Source organism: Stigmatopora nigra, chromosome 15 (genome assembly GCF_051989575.1).
Source record: "Stigmatopora nigra isolate UIUO_SnigA chromosome 15, RoL_Snig_1.1, whole genome shotgun sequence".
NCBI classification, from domain to species: Eukaryota; Metazoa; Chordata; class Actinopteri; order Syngnathiformes; family Syngnathidae; genus Stigmatopora; species Stigmatopora nigra.
In genome coordinates, this window is record NC_135522.1 from 6651041 (window position 1) to 6667477 (window position 16437).

A 16437-nucleotide genomic window follows, 5' to 3' on the forward strand; every position below is an offset into this window, starting at 1 on the left:
ACGGCCAGCTGGCAATTAAAGAACTACTGGTATGTAGTAAAATCTCCTCATCCGAGTGTTGGTTGTTAACCCCAAAAAGAAGACAACGTGAGGATCACAGGTGAGGGCTAAAATGCTATCTTTTAATTTTATTGATATGATTTATATTGATCTGTTCAAATGCAATGCAAAATAGGTATTTGTCGATATTTCCTGGTTTGGGTGCTTCCACTGACTAGTTCGCAGTGAGCTGACGACTCCACGTTGTGTTTTTGTTAGATCAGTCTAACGGAATTAAAGTCGAGAAAATAAAGTTATGATCTGGTTAATGCCGTGACAGATCCAATGTTTAATACAAATATCAGCGACGTTATTTATATTAAAATCTCTTTGTTTGCATGCATTTGCTATTTTCCGGGATTTTTCTTCTACGGGACAATAGATGCTTTTACTGCCACCTACCGCAGTCCCTGTTTATAACAATCACTAGAATAATTCAACTAAAATATCACATTTCAAACAAATACGTGTCTTCATTTAAACATTCGTTGAAATTTATTGACAAGGATTTAAGCTTGGATGTCATAGGAGTTGGATGAGTTTTCCCCATTCCTGATCGCTGTCGATCTTTAAAAAAGCGTAATGACACAGGAGGCAAATCAATATTATAAGGCATGAACACAACATTTAAATGCAGTAAATGTAACCGCTTGATCGCAGACCATTTATGATACCGTCACAAATCGGCAAATTTCTCGTTTAGTAAACAATCGGGTATTCTTCGCGGGTATGACGTCGCCCATTTCCGAAGTCTTCCGATTATCGCCGAAATCCTGCCGGCTCCCACCCGGTTCGCATCTCCTGTTCGCTGCCCGATTTGATCGTCTTTGCAATCATGATGGACATAATGGTGTTGATGTTCTTCGCCATCATGGGCCTCGTCTTCCTTTCGTACATCATTTACATGCTGTGATGATGATGATGCTGATGATGGCGATGGCGGCCGGGTGGAGGACCACAAAAAGAACGAGGAGGAAGAAGCGCCTTTTCTTCCATGTCTTCCAGTTTCCAACATCACGGACCATGGTGAGGATGCGTTTAATGGAATTATGTAAATAAAGTACTGTAGAAAACATACATTTAAATATTGTGTAATCTATGTGTAAAGATAAAGAGGATTCAGTGCAGAATATGTCTAAATAACATTTTGTTGTTGTTGTGAAGTAATGTGTAACGTAATTGGGCCTCATCTGTTTCAGAGAGAGGAACCAGTGGCTGGACCATGAAGGCCTCTCCAAGCAGAAGATAACAACAGATGAGCTCTGCCGAATGAGTGGATTAGTCCATAATTTTGTGACAAATCAGCACAATACGGGTTAAAAATCATCCTGATGATGAAATACTCACCTATTTTTATTTATACTTTGAAAAATTAATGATCACCTTTCACCTTTTACCACCAAAGCTTATTTGTTGACCTAAAAGTATTGTTTTGTGTCAATAAAGATGATTTCAATCAAAACTGATGGAGTTGTAGTGAGCTTTGTGACCAGCAGACGGTGCTCTTGGCGTTCATTGTGGAGTTACTAGTTTTAATGCGATTAGATTCCTTCTGTCGACAACAGTAGATGTCCTATTCACTTGGACTGGGAGATGAGAGTATAGATGGGTTGGACGTCTATTCCATCTATCATAATCATGAATTCATATTATAAATGTTAACACTGATTTTTATCAAGTAGAATGCAACAGTGCTATTTTTCGTATCCCCCCATCACCCCCCAAAACATGGGGGAACCCTAGAAGAGTTAAGTTAATACATATGTGTGTGCTTGTCCCATTCCAGCCTTCACATGAGGAGTTCCTGTTTTTCCTATGCTGGGAGTTTCCTTGGGAAGGATGTGTGGCGCACTCACCAAGAATGTCCGGGCCTCCCTAAACCAAGACTACAGGTCCCGACATGCCACCTCCCCCCAAAGGACCACCTCACACTACTATAAGTAGGTGGGGTTTGCAAATCCATCCAATAGCTCATCAGCTGCTGTCGTCAATGGCAACAGAGGTTTTTAGGGAAGCATGAGCGGGATAGCCGAAGGGGAAGCCAATGACGATGCGGCCGCCCTTCCTGCTGCGTCCCTCTGATTGGATGGTGATGCTGCGGAAGGGGGGAGGGTGCAAGAGCAAAGGGAAGGGGCACACAGAAATGTGTGTGTGCACGACGGAAGAGAGCGGGAGTATCTTTTTTCGCCGGCCAGGATCCCCATCTGGAGACGGCATCCACCGTTGATGAAGCGTGCATCCCGAGAGGAGACTTGCCAGGAATACCACAGTGGAAAGAAGGAAAAAAAACGCCATGGCCAGGAACAGGAGGCGGGAGGAGGCGTGCTGAAATCATGGAGCAGGTGAGGATGCAAAGGGGGAAAGGGAAAGGAAGGGTAGCACCTAAATCAAGGCTTGCATGACATGACCACTTTTCCCTACGTTACCTTCTCCTGCATCATTAAGCAAGTGTGTAGCCTACTCATCTTCATTGGGAGAACATCACTTGGTCACTTCTAATTGATGACCTCATCCCGCATGCCGCCCGGAAGTGGGGTGGTATGGAGGACACACCCTGGTACAGCCCTTTGGTTTGTGGGAACCACCTGCCTGCCTGACTTGGTACCAGCCTGACAGTAGCTAAACTCAACTGTAAGCCTTAAACAAGAAGAAGAGAGATGATCATCACTGAGGTACACTTTTACTTGTGGTTGTCAGGGATGGTGATGGACAACAAATAAGATCATTTACTATCACCAGTCAGTTCAATCGGTACACTTCCACAGGCTAATTCTCTTTACTGCTTGCTGTGTTTCTGCTCAGCAAAAAGCATGAATGGCCCAATTCATATTTAAAAAAAATATTGACCCAAATTGGACAAAAAGCATATGCATTTAAATACATAGGCCAAGCATTTATTATAGCTGAACATAAATTAGCTGTTCATACATGCATTGCTGCACTTCATTCAAAACAAAAATGTTATACAAAAATTTGCAGGTAAGTAAGGACGAGCCCCCAATGTTGTAATTGATTTCTATGCAGGAAACGAAAAAATAGCGAATGAACTTTTGTAGATTTTCATCCTACAGATTTTGGCTTTTTCATTCATGCAAAATAGTTTCTCACTGCATTATATTATTCTTATACAACTGTCTGCCTGTCTGTTGGATTGTTGGTTTCTAATATTTTGGTCACTTACCATTCCTAACCCTTCCATCAAAAGTGAGCATAACTACCATTTGTTTTTAGAAAGTTGCAGTACTGATTGGTGTCTAATATTTTTTGCAGTCTTTTTGCGTGCCAACAAAACAATAGGTGTAACTTACAGAACAATATAGCGCACAGGAAGCAAAATGCTATTTTTAAGTTGCTGACTGCTCTCATTTGAGCACAGAAGAGCGACGTCACCACTTAATATGAATATGATTCACGTGATTTGGCCAGTCGGCTTATTTTATTTTTGTTTAGCTGGGAGAGCTTTATCTTAGCCTTGTGTTTCCCCTTAGTGTGTGTGTGTGTGTTGAAGATGACTCATAAGTATAAACACACTCAGTGACTTGAGTGCTCTCTTAAATACGGATATACTACTATACACGTGTATTCTTGCATTGTGCCTTTGAGTAGAAGTTCAATGGTGTGTATACATAAGATATTGGTTTCTAGTACTGATTAGTATAATTACTCAAACATATGTATTTCTGAAATGGCATTACTTCAATACAACTCTAACTGCAGAATAGCATGAATTTGAACCCTACCAAGATAGAACAAGTTTGCTACTAGGTTAATATTATTCTTAGTCCAGCTTTGCATTGGGTTTGAAGCCTTTTTACTTGTGGTTGAGCACCAATTTACACAAATGTAGCACCATGTCTTGAATTGAATACAGTCATACCTCTACTTATGAAATGAATTGGTTCCAGAACTTGAATATTTCACAAGTAGTAGAGAAGTACTTTATATGTAAATTCTTTAATTCGTTCCACGGTCCTCAAAAAACTACCAACTCAACCCTTTAAAAATGATCAGTGTCCCAATTTTGTTTGAATGTTAGAAATGACAAGGAGTACCTGATTAAGACTGAACATAGCAGATCTTGCTAAACGAGTCTGTTTCAGAGACGCAAAGCAGAATCCGCTTTAGGCCATCGCTGAAGGTGGCGAGTGTGCTGAGGAACAGAATTAGGGCCAGCGCCCTCTTTCTGCCACATCCTTCTGGATGGCAGCGGGGAAAAAAATGAGCATCGGCCAAATGGGTGATTGAAACTTCAACATCACTTAGGGTCAGCGCGCTTTTTTTTTCTCGGTCAATAGTCATTAAGGTCAACCTGGACGAGCTAACTGCCGTGGGAGGAAGCTCTTCTTGCGTTTAATGGTGGAGAGGCATGTATGCTTATCTCACCATTTAGTTTTATTCAAGAGAGACGTTTCCAGTGTTACACTAGTTCTATTCTTGTTTAACAAGATACACACATACTATATGTATATATGTATATGTATGCATATATATACATATATATCTCTCTCTATATATATAGGCTACTATATCTTTGGGCTCGACCACCAGGGTGCACCATCACTACTGGAACTAATCGGTCCCTATTTAATAAGAACCTAGTCCCTATTCACTGAAAAAAACGACTTTGACATTTTTATAAGCAAATGGCAATGAAATAATTGCTTCAAACTAATCTAAATTGTGTAGCCACCTGATGGTATGTATCGCTTTGTGTCAGTTATGTTCTGATGTACGTGTCAATCATTTTATTTAATTCACAGTCATCTGGGTGGTCTCTACGGATTATTTGTGTGTAATGCTCCAGTCGAGGTCAGGGGTCTGCCGCGCTAGTCAAAGTATTTTATGGACTTTGTGGCGTTTCACGTGCAGTATTGGGAGAGTATGTGGTGGGGGAACCTTCTTAGTTACAAATGTCTTAGTGAGCAAGAGGGCGAACAAATGCGAGAAGGCAGGATAAAGCAGAAGAATGAGTGCATTTAGAAGCCTCATGGTGGAACAGGTGGTCTAATCTGACCACCCCAGGAACCCCACACCCTCCATTATCAACTCTCAAAGCCTCTCATCTTTGGAATGTCTTGTCGCTTTGGTCAGATTTGTGTGAAGGTCAGGATATTTGGATGAGGACAAAAGTTTATGTGAAGGTCAGAAAATTTGGATAAGGACAAAAGTATAGGGACAAATGTCCTGTCCCACTGTAAATGTGGAGGTATGATTGAATTCTGGATATGTTGTTTTTAACGTATTAGCTGCCATTGATGGGATTAGGAATCTAATCCATGCGACTGGAAGAGCTGGCAGTGGTCATTCGGATGGATTAGATGTATTTCATTGTCAATAGGAAACAATGAGTTAGGGTTTATGGAGTCATTTTTCATTTATCTTCACTAGAAATTTGAGGGCGGGCAATTGTATGGAGTTTATTTGGGCTCATAGAAGAAAATTCAATGAATAAATCAACCACAGGATTGCAGCGTGCGTGATGCGTGCGTACAGCGTGTGAAATATGGCGTCCTTGTTCTTAATGTGCAGGCAAAGGCCAATGTGGTGGATGCCTGTAGGCACGCACAATGGGCAGATTGTCCCGGGATGAAAAAGTAGGACAGCCGTCTCTCCAGGAAGTAAACAGCTCCTGCTTCAGTTCAGCCTGGGACCACTACTACTTTGGAGTTCACTACACAATAGTAGTTTGTAAGTGGATGCCTGTGTGTGTATGAACCAAAGTGTGGGGTGGGGGTGCATGTGAAACTGTGTTGGCAGTGAAAAATGTTGTGTCATTAGTAGCCATTTTTTCCAATTGTTATTGTTTTGGTGATTTAAAAAAATGTATTTGTCATTTATTGTGTAGTGGTTTATCCTCCTGACTTTGGTTCAGGCAGTATGTTATCCGATTCCTACTCAGTGGCTTTCTGATTGTGATGGTTGTTTGTCTGTGTGCCCCACGACTGACTGGCGACCAGTTAAGGGTTTAGTATGCCTTTTGCCGGAAATCAGCTGGGTTGTGCTCTGGCACCCCGGGACCATGACAAGTAAATGAAATAATGTTCTAAATAGCCACTAGTTTTGTTAGAGTAGAGGAATACATTTTTTCTGCATGATATATCTTAATCCCTCTTGTGGTTCATATTGTAACTGCAACTACTTGTCTCTTCTGTGGGATGAGATTAACTCTTTGAGGACAGAGACACACATGGACATTTATGCAGTGAGCTGGAAGAGAGCAGATGGTGTGCTCTGTTTTTTTTTTTAATTTTGACTTGAATGCAATGAGCTATTTTTGATGCATATCATTTTTTTTCAATGAGAGCGCATAACTAAACCAATATGTGCAACTGAGCAGAATAACAGCACCACAATCAACACTTAACAGCAGTAGTACTCCAAAATAGTCAATACAACAACTTTTTGTTTATTGTGACTTTTCGTGGTATTATAAGGTATTATGTCAGTCTTTAGACATTTTTTCTCTGATATCATATGTAATTCTTTCCTGTCAAATTGGCTGACCCATCTGTTCAGGGCAAAGAAAATCTAATAATTCCTCTAAATTTGCTTCCGAGTCCAAAGTCTCGCCCAGTTTTATTTCCAACTTTTCTCAAGAGTATTTTTCCAGACGTAAAAAGCGCCCGCATGTGTGTTCCAGTACGTGCCATCCCACCCTTCCGCCTGAGTTATTTTGACACTGTTCAAGTCATTATTTTTGATATGCTGAGGTCACGCCATGGAAATCTTTTTCACCATGAAAACTAGAACCTCTTTCCAAAAGTGACTCTCCCGGACAAACACTTTCATTGTCCCTTTGCCGCAGGAAGTGGCGTCACGGAGCAGAGAGGAAACGTAGTTGTGAAAGGTGCGGCGTTGAAGTGGCGGCCTTCTTACTGGAAAGATGATTAAGTCCCGAGTTTATATTTATTCTAACGAGAATGCCAAGAGGAAAGGGAAGGTTTTCGGGGGATTCTTTGGTATTTTTAGAAACAGGTTCTATTTACAGGAATTTATCGGAATATCCCTTTGTTAAGGGGTGTCAAACTATGTTTACATTAATGACTACTTGATCTCATGCATTTTATTTTTGGCCTAAAAGGTTAACTCACCTGATTGCGGATTGGAAATAGAGCAGAGTGCAGTAGCATTTTTATTTTTATTGTTGCAAACATAATTCATTTAAAAAGCTTAAGTTAAATTGGTGTTTTATTTATTTATTATAAGGAAAATATTAGAATTGCAATGTTTTTAAATGCGTTAGGCTTGCGTTGAGGCATGTAATCCATTTTCAACTCCCCCACTTCAAATAGATTGCGTGCCCATTGCATATTCACAACATTTTCAGTCCAAAATAGATTTTATTTTGAAATTAAATAAGCAATGGCACTCGCCAGTGCGGTCAAGCGTACGCTAAACGTTCTGCTCCTTGTACAGCATGTCAGGCTGAGCATGGGATTACGTAACGGTCCCTTTGGCGTCTGTGAATTAGTGGGGGCAGGGGGGCACACCCCCGAAGGCGTTCCGACGCCCAGGAAGTGTCGCCTCACATCGACGTCATACTGGGGTTGCATTTAAATTGCAATGCAAGCCTTGGGCTATGTGTCAGCGACTGAGTTTTGAGACAACACTAACACCCTCTAGTGCTAAGGGAAAGAATCCCTAAATACAGTTCACTTATATTTCACTTTTTAGTGAATACTTTGGCATTTAGTGTTTAAACTTTGTATTTTGGCAAATTGTCTATGTACTTTTGAAGTGCAATGTATTTTTTTATTGACTTCTTAACATAGTGGTAGTAGGACTGCTCTTTGAAGTGGTCCCAATGGAGTAATGGCAGCCACATGGGCCTCCAGTTTGGAGCCTCTTATGTCATTCATTCCCTTCTAATTTGCGCTAACTTTCTTTGAAATGCATGACGGATGATGACAGTCGATAATGTACCTTGGCAGCAAGTTCATTTTCTGAGGAACACTGGACAAATTAATGTTACAGTCATACCTCTACTTACGAAATTAATTGGCAGTATTTTATATGTGAATTCTCCACTTTGTAGTACATTTTAGACTTTTGCGTGTGCCCTCTGTGTGTGTGTGTTTGTGAAAATATGTGCTGTGTTGCATTTGCATGTTTTTCCTGCTTAATAAGAGGAGTTGCAATCATTATTAAGGGGAAAATTTAGCCTAGGTGGACAGATATGGAAGAGAGAATTTTGATGGATGGATAGTGGTTCTTTTGAGACAGCCAATGAGAGCCCAGTAGAGTGCAGCAGCAAGGTCCTAGAGTGAGTATCAATATTTTCAAAATTAAATAACGGATAAGGAATTGCATTACTTTGAATGGCTGAACTATCTGCTTCCGGTGAATTTCTGTATTGTTTACCACCGCCTTGATGGACTCGGGGAACAGGCATAGGAAAAAAGTAGAAGAAGAAGAAGAAGAAGGAGTGGCGGGGGGAACGGAGGGGGCAGCTTGCCCTGAGAAACGCACAGTCGCGGGGAAGTAGTAGTAGAAGTAGCGGTGGAGGTGGTGGGGGGCATCCAAGAAGGAAGCGGGATAACGAGTTGAACACTCGCCGAGTTGTGATCAAGACCCCCTCGACGTAGACCCTGTTTCTTGGCCGCGATCCGACAGTCCCGCCGCCCAATGAATGGAGTTGCCTTCTGCCTTGTTGGAATACCTCCCTACTCATCGGAGCTGCACGTAAGTGGATCGCCGCGCCGTATTGTGTGCGTGGAGGACGCGATGGAGGTTGCGGTGGGAGTGCGCCTGCTCGCCCGCCCGTGCCTCCGTCCGTCCGTCCGTCCGGGGCGCGCCGCCGCCGATCTGAACGTGATTCCTAAGCCGATTAACAGCCGTTTACCTCAACACGCAGAGAACAACTTTGTGTTTTGAAGCATACGTTGCACAATTTTGATAAGCCAGACGACATTTGAAAGCAGCGCCGGCTGGAGGAACCAGCCGAGTCTTTTGTCCGAAGCTCGATGCTGCATGGCGGGCAGGGCGGACTCGGATCGGATCGGATCAGATCGGCTCGGCTCAGCCCGGCCCGGATCGGCTGTCAAACCGAGCGGGACGTCCCGAGTTGGGATGCGGTGAAGCGGAGTGACGAGGGCCCAATTTCCTATTGAGTGTCCCACTCCATTTATTTGCATCATTGGTGACGAAAGCCTAATGTGTGGGCAGTGATGACGTCAAAGCAAATGACAAGATGGGAAAAGTGTGACCAAAGAAGTCAACATCACAAGACCCTTTTGTGTTTGCCGTTACTGAAACAACAACAAAATGGTTAAGTAAGAGCGTTTGTAGTGGTTTGGTGACTTTGATACCCCATTCACTATTGGTTTTATTTATTAATTTGTCATCCTAAAAAGTACTTTTTTTCCATCACAGTGTGCGTGTGTTCTGCTCACTCATTCCATCTGGCTTTTTAAAGAAAGAAATGTGGTTTATCTCATTATAGGGAAAAAAAACATCATGGCTGGACATCCTGTCGCATCATAAAGTTGTCGCCACTGAGATTATTTTCCCCCTTTTGTCGCCATAGTGATCGTTTTCATGACATTTTGCTTCTCTTTAACTCCTTGGCTGCCATTGATGGTGGTAAACATCTAAATCCATTTAAACTGGAAGGGGGGGCAGTTTGTTTATTTGCTGCCATTTAAAATGTTTACACAACAAGATGATGCATCTTTGAAGTATTCTTTCCTCATGTTAGAGATTTACAAAATCCAATGAAGACGGTGTATTGTGGATTTTTCTGTTTATGTGAGTGTGGATTGTTTGCGCTGGGATGCATAAACTACAAGTAACACGCATGCAGCTGTCGTCTTGTGCAGGAATGCAAGAGTGGGGTCGTAGCGGAGGTGCAAAGGCGTGCACAGTGTTTACTGTCATCATCTTGTGCATGCAGAAATATTATACTTTTGTTACCCATGACACACACCAAGCTATACCACAATCAACAACAAGCAGCACTTGTTGTTCATTATATTTAGTTTTGGTCGTTTGTCAGGGCTCCATAAAAATACATGTTTTTACTAGACTTGTGTATGATGACAATTCATCCAATTTAGCATGATGTTGGGGTGTCACAATATAGCCTGATACATTTTGTGATTGGTTAGTTATCAGACAACATACATTTTTTTTAGGTAGGTCTGAAATATTACCTCAAAAAATGTCAAGTTAATTGATCAAAGATCTTTGAATGAAGTCAAATTTTGATGGTGACAGTCTTTGTAAATATGTTGTGTGTTGTATTTCCTTGAAATGTAATTTGAAAAATATTTGCAAATCACTAGATTCTTTTGAACAACTTTTCATACAACACTCCAACTTATTTAGAGTAGAGGTTAGTCAAAATAATAAGGATATTCATTGTAAGTCAATATTTTTAATGACTGATGATTTCAAACTCACTTCGTCTATAAAGATCAATGTAACAACAATAGAATGCCATTCCCATTGTTAACAGGGAATGCTGAAGTGATTATACATTTCAAGAGGGTCATAGTCATTCCTCCATTTTCAACACCGGAAAGGCAGACAACACCCTAAAATTGTTGCCATTCAGCAGTAGTGACACACAGAGACTAAGACAATTTGCACGCACAATCACACCGCCACTGAGCGGGACTTGATCCTACATTGCCCGCCCCGAAGTCAGGCAAATGAACCACTACATCATCAGGTGACTAAGTTCACATTCATTCCAGATAGGATGAACATGAATTAGACTGTGTATGTGGTTTGAATCTGGTCCCACTCACAAGATCATCAGTCCTTTGATGGGAATCTAGGGAGTCCAAAAAGAGCTAAAAATGCACACTTACAAATGCCAGCCTTACAGTGTCTCTATGTATAGACTTTCCTTAAGACATTTCTAATTAGTCTCCTTATGATATACAGTACATCCCTACAAAATTTTATGTTGGTAATTGGAACTCTCTCTTGCTGCCGGAGAGAATCTAAATTGAGATGTTCATAACAGCAATCCCTGGTTTCCCGTTATCCGCGTTCCACTGCGGCATTAGTGAGTGCCGTTTTACGGCCTTCAACCACGCCCTGCTCGCCAACGCCTGGATGCAAAAAGCTATCGATCCAACCTGCCAGGCCTTGTGTGGATAGATGCATGCTCCATCACATGCTACTTACATTTGTATTGAATTGATGAATATCATTTGTGGACATGAAATATACACGCACGCATAACGGGTTTGTTTGCCGCTCTGATATTGTCCTTGGTCTGCGGTGTTTGCACGGGGAGGTCCTTGACACCAGCTGGTGTTGCGGTCATGCCGAAGGACGGCAGTCCTCATCGACCTTGTTGAGCGGCCATTGTTGTTGGACTGCTTTTCCAAGCTGCTAATGGCTCTGTATCGATTCATTACCCGGACAGTAGTTTAAAATAATACCCGTAGAAGTTAGGTGAAGGACAACCTTCGTTTGTACCAGGAGGCAACGTGCTGGAGAGATGATGCTATTCAACGTCTTTCGGAAAGGAGAACAGGTCTGGGCTTGTTTAGATGTGTGGATTTGACTGTCGCATTGTGCCTCTCTTGACCCTTATAGATTGTTATATAAGAATAAGTAATCAGCACTTTCTTATCCCCTCATTGTGGTCTAAACTGGAATGTCGGCAGAGGAGGGTGAGTAGGAAGTAGGAATGAAGAGAATCCCTATGAGTCATTGCCAGAAAAAGATGCCCAAGCTCTAACGGAACAAGTTGGGAAATTGTGCTGCCAGATAGGCAGACAGGTGAACTAAAGGAACTCTACAATTTGTACTCATTGTTGTTGTTGTTGTGTTTTGTGGACTGTTTTGACAGTCCGAGTCATGGGATGGAGATTAGAGGAAGCTAACAAAAAGCCACTGAAGAGCGAGTGCAAGCTGCTACATCACAATGCCGCCTTTGTCTGTATTCTAAAAGTGCTCACATTATATTGTTTGTGCCCTTTCCAGTCTGGTGTTTGCAACCAGAAGTGTCATCGCCCCAATGTTGTGCATCATTTTTAGGGTGCAAATTGGATAGAAGTGTCTTAAAAATGGACCAGATACCCCAATTTGATCCCAATGGCATTGGGGTTGACTGGACTGTTCCTGAAGTTTACCAAAACATTTCCAAGATATATTTTTCTATGCCGTAGTCATTTTTGCAAGTTAAACACTGCAAATACGCCTTTAAAAATGGAACCCAAGTGGATTCGTTTAATGCTCTCCCATGCCGCCTTTCGCCCTTTGAAATCTTTGATCTTCTTTGTTTGCCTTCTTTGGTCCTCTTATTCACCAGCGCATGTTTTTCTCCCATCCGCGTGCACATTCCAGCATTTTAGTTCAGACTCATCTGCCCGTAAGAAGCGAAAAGAACCGTAAAGCAACTGCCGTGATCCTGTGCACCTTAAAAGGTTTGTTTCATTCAAATCCACTCAACAAACCTCCCCATGCAATTGCCGCTCAAGATCTGTGGGGTGAGTAGTTCCTCGAGGCATGGAAGCTGTCTTGGCACCACAAAAGACACTTTTTGTCTTTGGGGGGTTTGTGCTAATACCCGTGTTAAACGACAGCTAATTCGGACCGACGAGGCATAAAGAGATCTTTATTACATTACAACAACAAAGGTCATTGCTTCTAGGGTCGACATGTTTTCGCATCTCATTAAGACTTTTTAGCCTGAGCTCAACATGTTTTGACTGTTTACTATTATTTGGTATAATATAGTAAAACCTGATCTAGATACCTAGCTGTGTACTGCCAGTACTTGAATGACAAGTTTTATTAGTTCTGTGACATTGATGTTAACTTGCTGACTCTGTAAATAACAGATGAAAATAGGATGCTGTGTGTGTGATTAAAATGCATGATGTTTAGTTTGGGGTTATCCCTCCTATTGTAAAGCCTTCAAGAATTATTTACCTTTGTTTGAGGGGAACAAATCATGGATCTCCATCACAAGACGGTAGATAAAACAATGACATGTCTCCAACCCGAACAATTCCAAATCTTCACGATCTAAATCGAAGCCCTGTAGAGGCTGCCTAATCACCCTGTTGCTCGGGGTCTCAAGTTCGCTATATTGGATCGAATCCTGATTAGGTTCAGTGGAAGATCTGATTAAGTGACCTCCAGGCTGCTGCTGCAGCCGATTTATTTCGTCCGAATGATCATCGGCGGCAAAGTCTGATTCTCCGGAATCCTTCAAAGGAGTTACTTACTTTGAGTCCCCAGAATCATAAGAGATGACATTTAGGAGGGAAATGAGGACTCTTGGGCCCTTTTTAAAAGGTGAACCAGATGGATTTGGGAACCACTTAATGCACATTTGCACCAAACGGAATTTTGAGTACGTTGAACATCTTCTTTGTAAACTCCCTAAATGGCCTCAGCGTACCTCCTCAGTACGACTTTGGCGCGCTGATGCATGGCAGGAATGTAGAAACCAGATGAGCTCAAATGGAAACTCCAGGCGGGCCATGTCGCTCGCTCTAATAAACACTGGGGCACCATCCTCGTGGGCCACGCCCCATTCTCATCTGTACCAGCGACGTCACTGTGGAGCACCAAACTTATAATCTCGCCGGTGTAATTACACTGAGGCGGGATGAGCTAATTCTGTACATGCAGGCCGTTGGGCGCGGGCCGTCAGCCTTTGACCAGATGCAAGAGAAAGGGAGGAGAATGGATGGATGGAATGAAGGAGAGAGGGAGGGATCTAGGAGGGCTCTTGTTGCAGCTCAGACGTGACCGCTCTGATTGCTCCCAGCGGCTGTGGTCGGCACACGGAAGATGAAGCGGGATATGGCGCAGAAGAAAGGGGGTGTGCTCTCGCCTTTCCAAATGCAGTCATTGCCGCAGGAAGTAAAACTGCTAAAATGTAATAGTCGGAATTAATCAGCTGTGAATTTCCAGGATGAGTGGCCTCGTACGCGCACAAATGGTGAAGCGCTACACTTTGTCTTAGCTCATGGTGGTCGTTGTAGCCACAAATTGGCAGATCAGAGCCTTTTGAATTGACCAAAATGGAACATTGCTGTGTATTCACATAAGAGATACTGTCATGTTGCCTAGATCGACCTCAAAACAAGCTTAGCATGCAGCCCCCTTTTTACAAGTGTAGATTTTTATGGGATGCGTTTGGTAGCACATTATAATCCAGCTCCTCTTCTCTTCCAGTGGTTTAATAGGGAGTTTAAAAAAATCCCTTGGGAAATCGTGACTCGTGGTCGCTCTCTCACAGAATGAATTAGTGATATCGTCTCAACGTTAAATCATTGAACAACATCTCGAGATTCTGATGCTCGCATGTCACGAACTTGGCTTCTCCGCCTTGCGGAAAAATCGGTCAGGAGTTTGCCGTAAATGCAGAAAGGCGGGTGATGCGTACGGGAGCTAATTGGAGCGTGTCTGTGAGGGAATGTGTGTCACGGTCGCCTTCTCTTGCCAACCTCTGACCTCGATATGCAGATGATAATCCCCCACTCTACCAATTTACCCCCACCTTTCCAGATGTTCACAACATCTGGCAAACACATCTTGGTTTTATTTGATACCTAATTAGGTTTTAGGTTATTTGAGTGCATTTTCATGGGTGTTTTAGCCATTCCAGTTAAATAGTTTAAAATTACATTGTTCATGTTCCTTACATGATTTCTTCATTTTCCTCCTATAGCTTGACAATTTAACAATTAGACTATTTTCCCGAATGGTTACAGTTGTTGCATCCACTTTTTCTATATTCTTGTATGAATTTATTGCGATTTTGTATCCAATCAGATTTGTAATTCCCGAACTTTTTGGCTTCCTACAATTATTCAAATGACCAAATTGATCTAAAAGTGTTGAAAACTATTTTTCATCATGAAGCATACCTTTATTTGGCTACTTTTAGAGTGACTGAGAGCCTGAGACCCACATGGGTTCACGCCCCCCCCACATACCAAGCCACACACACATGATACCAAAATGCATGGCTTATCAGGTGGGTCGCTTTAAAAAGCATGAAGATGTTGTCCTGTACACTTTGTGGTAGACTCCCCAACTCCCTTTAGCTGCATCACCCATGTCAGGAGTGCACCTCCCCTGCCATGTGAGCTTCTAGGGATCTTTTCTAAGAGCCCAAGAGTCTCCTGACCATTAGTAACCATCAGTTGAAACAGTCCCCAGTCATGTGTCCCAGTGGTGGCTCCCCTCTAGTGGCTGCCTGCTGTTAACAACATCCTGCATACGCAGCCGAATACACTAGTGGTTTGTATGTACTGTATGTGTGTGTTGGGGGGCTGCGTTGTGGATTTAGTGAAGATTACAGTTAAAATTAACCTGCTCTAAACAGCTGCCTACGTTTTCTGCCCAAGCCCCTTGCTTGCTTGCTGGACAGATTATCAGTAATGTCTGTCTAGACAGAGAATTGGACGCTTTCTTTTCTCCAGCCATCTAAAAGTATTCTTGTTATTGTTTGGACAGTTTTAGCAACACTACAAGACGCATAATCTTGGCTTGGATCACTATTGGCTATCACTGGGTTAAAGAGACTAAGGCCCATTAGGTAGTTCTTTTTTTCCTTCAGTCATTTTCTGTTCTGCAAGGGTCGTGGGGGGGGGGGGGGGGGTGCTGGAGTTGATCCCAGACAACCATAGGTGGGAGATTGTCCCAACCAGCTGTGGGCAGTAGGCGGCATAAACCATTAATTGGTCGTTTTTCACATTATGGTAATAAAACATTTGTTTTGGCAAGATAAAATCCCATCCTTTTTTTACAGTGTTTTCATAAAATTACTCTTTAGGTAAGTTATATGTATCTAACCTACATTATGGTATTTTTGACTAAGGCGTAATTACCAGATTACCAAAAACACAAACAAAACAAAAAAAAAAACGGCAAGCTGGAGTCTTTGTAAATCTGTTGGGCCACCAGTGATGTTAAGAGATTACATTCATCAAACTAATCTCTTTGAGCGAAACACGTGCCCCTACCCCGACAGCGCCACCCATTGGAGGTTTGTAAGGGCACTTCTACAATGACAATTCGTTGAAGCCAAATCTTGAAAGCCACTCTACTTTATGACAGATCTAATTACATAGCCAAGTATATTTATAGTCAACTGTAAGTTTGCGTGTTGTTCTATGCCAGTCGTTGTTTTGCACATAAAGTATTTTTTTTTTTAGATGTTTACTCTTTTCCCCATTGGGTAGTTTTTATAAGAAAGAATGCCAGGAAAGGCAGGGGGTGTCTCTAGACCTGTACTCAAGTTCTACACACCCCACTTCAAGTGTCCAGTCAACAAGAAAAACATTTAAACTGTATTGGAATTTAGTCACTTTCAATGTTGGCTGTAGTGTGCATACTTCTATTTAATTGGCATCTCAATGTGATGGATGAGTAGTGAACACAACCACATTCTTGGTTATATTTGCACAGCTGTAC

The 16437-nt window shown here is 42.2% G+C and overlaps 1 long non-coding RNA gene across 1 annotated transcript; it reads left to right on the forward strand.

The window, feature by feature from the left end:
* The first annotated feature begins 82 nt into the window (after window positions 1–82).
* On the forward strand, window positions 83–1505 carry LOC144208811 (uncharacterized). The gene is made up of 2 exons (XR_013328925.1): window positions 83–1065; window positions 1239–1505. It is a non-coding gene; the product is annotated as an uncharacterized LOC144208811 (long non-coding RNA).
* Window positions 1506–16437: the final 14932 nt, after the last annotated feature.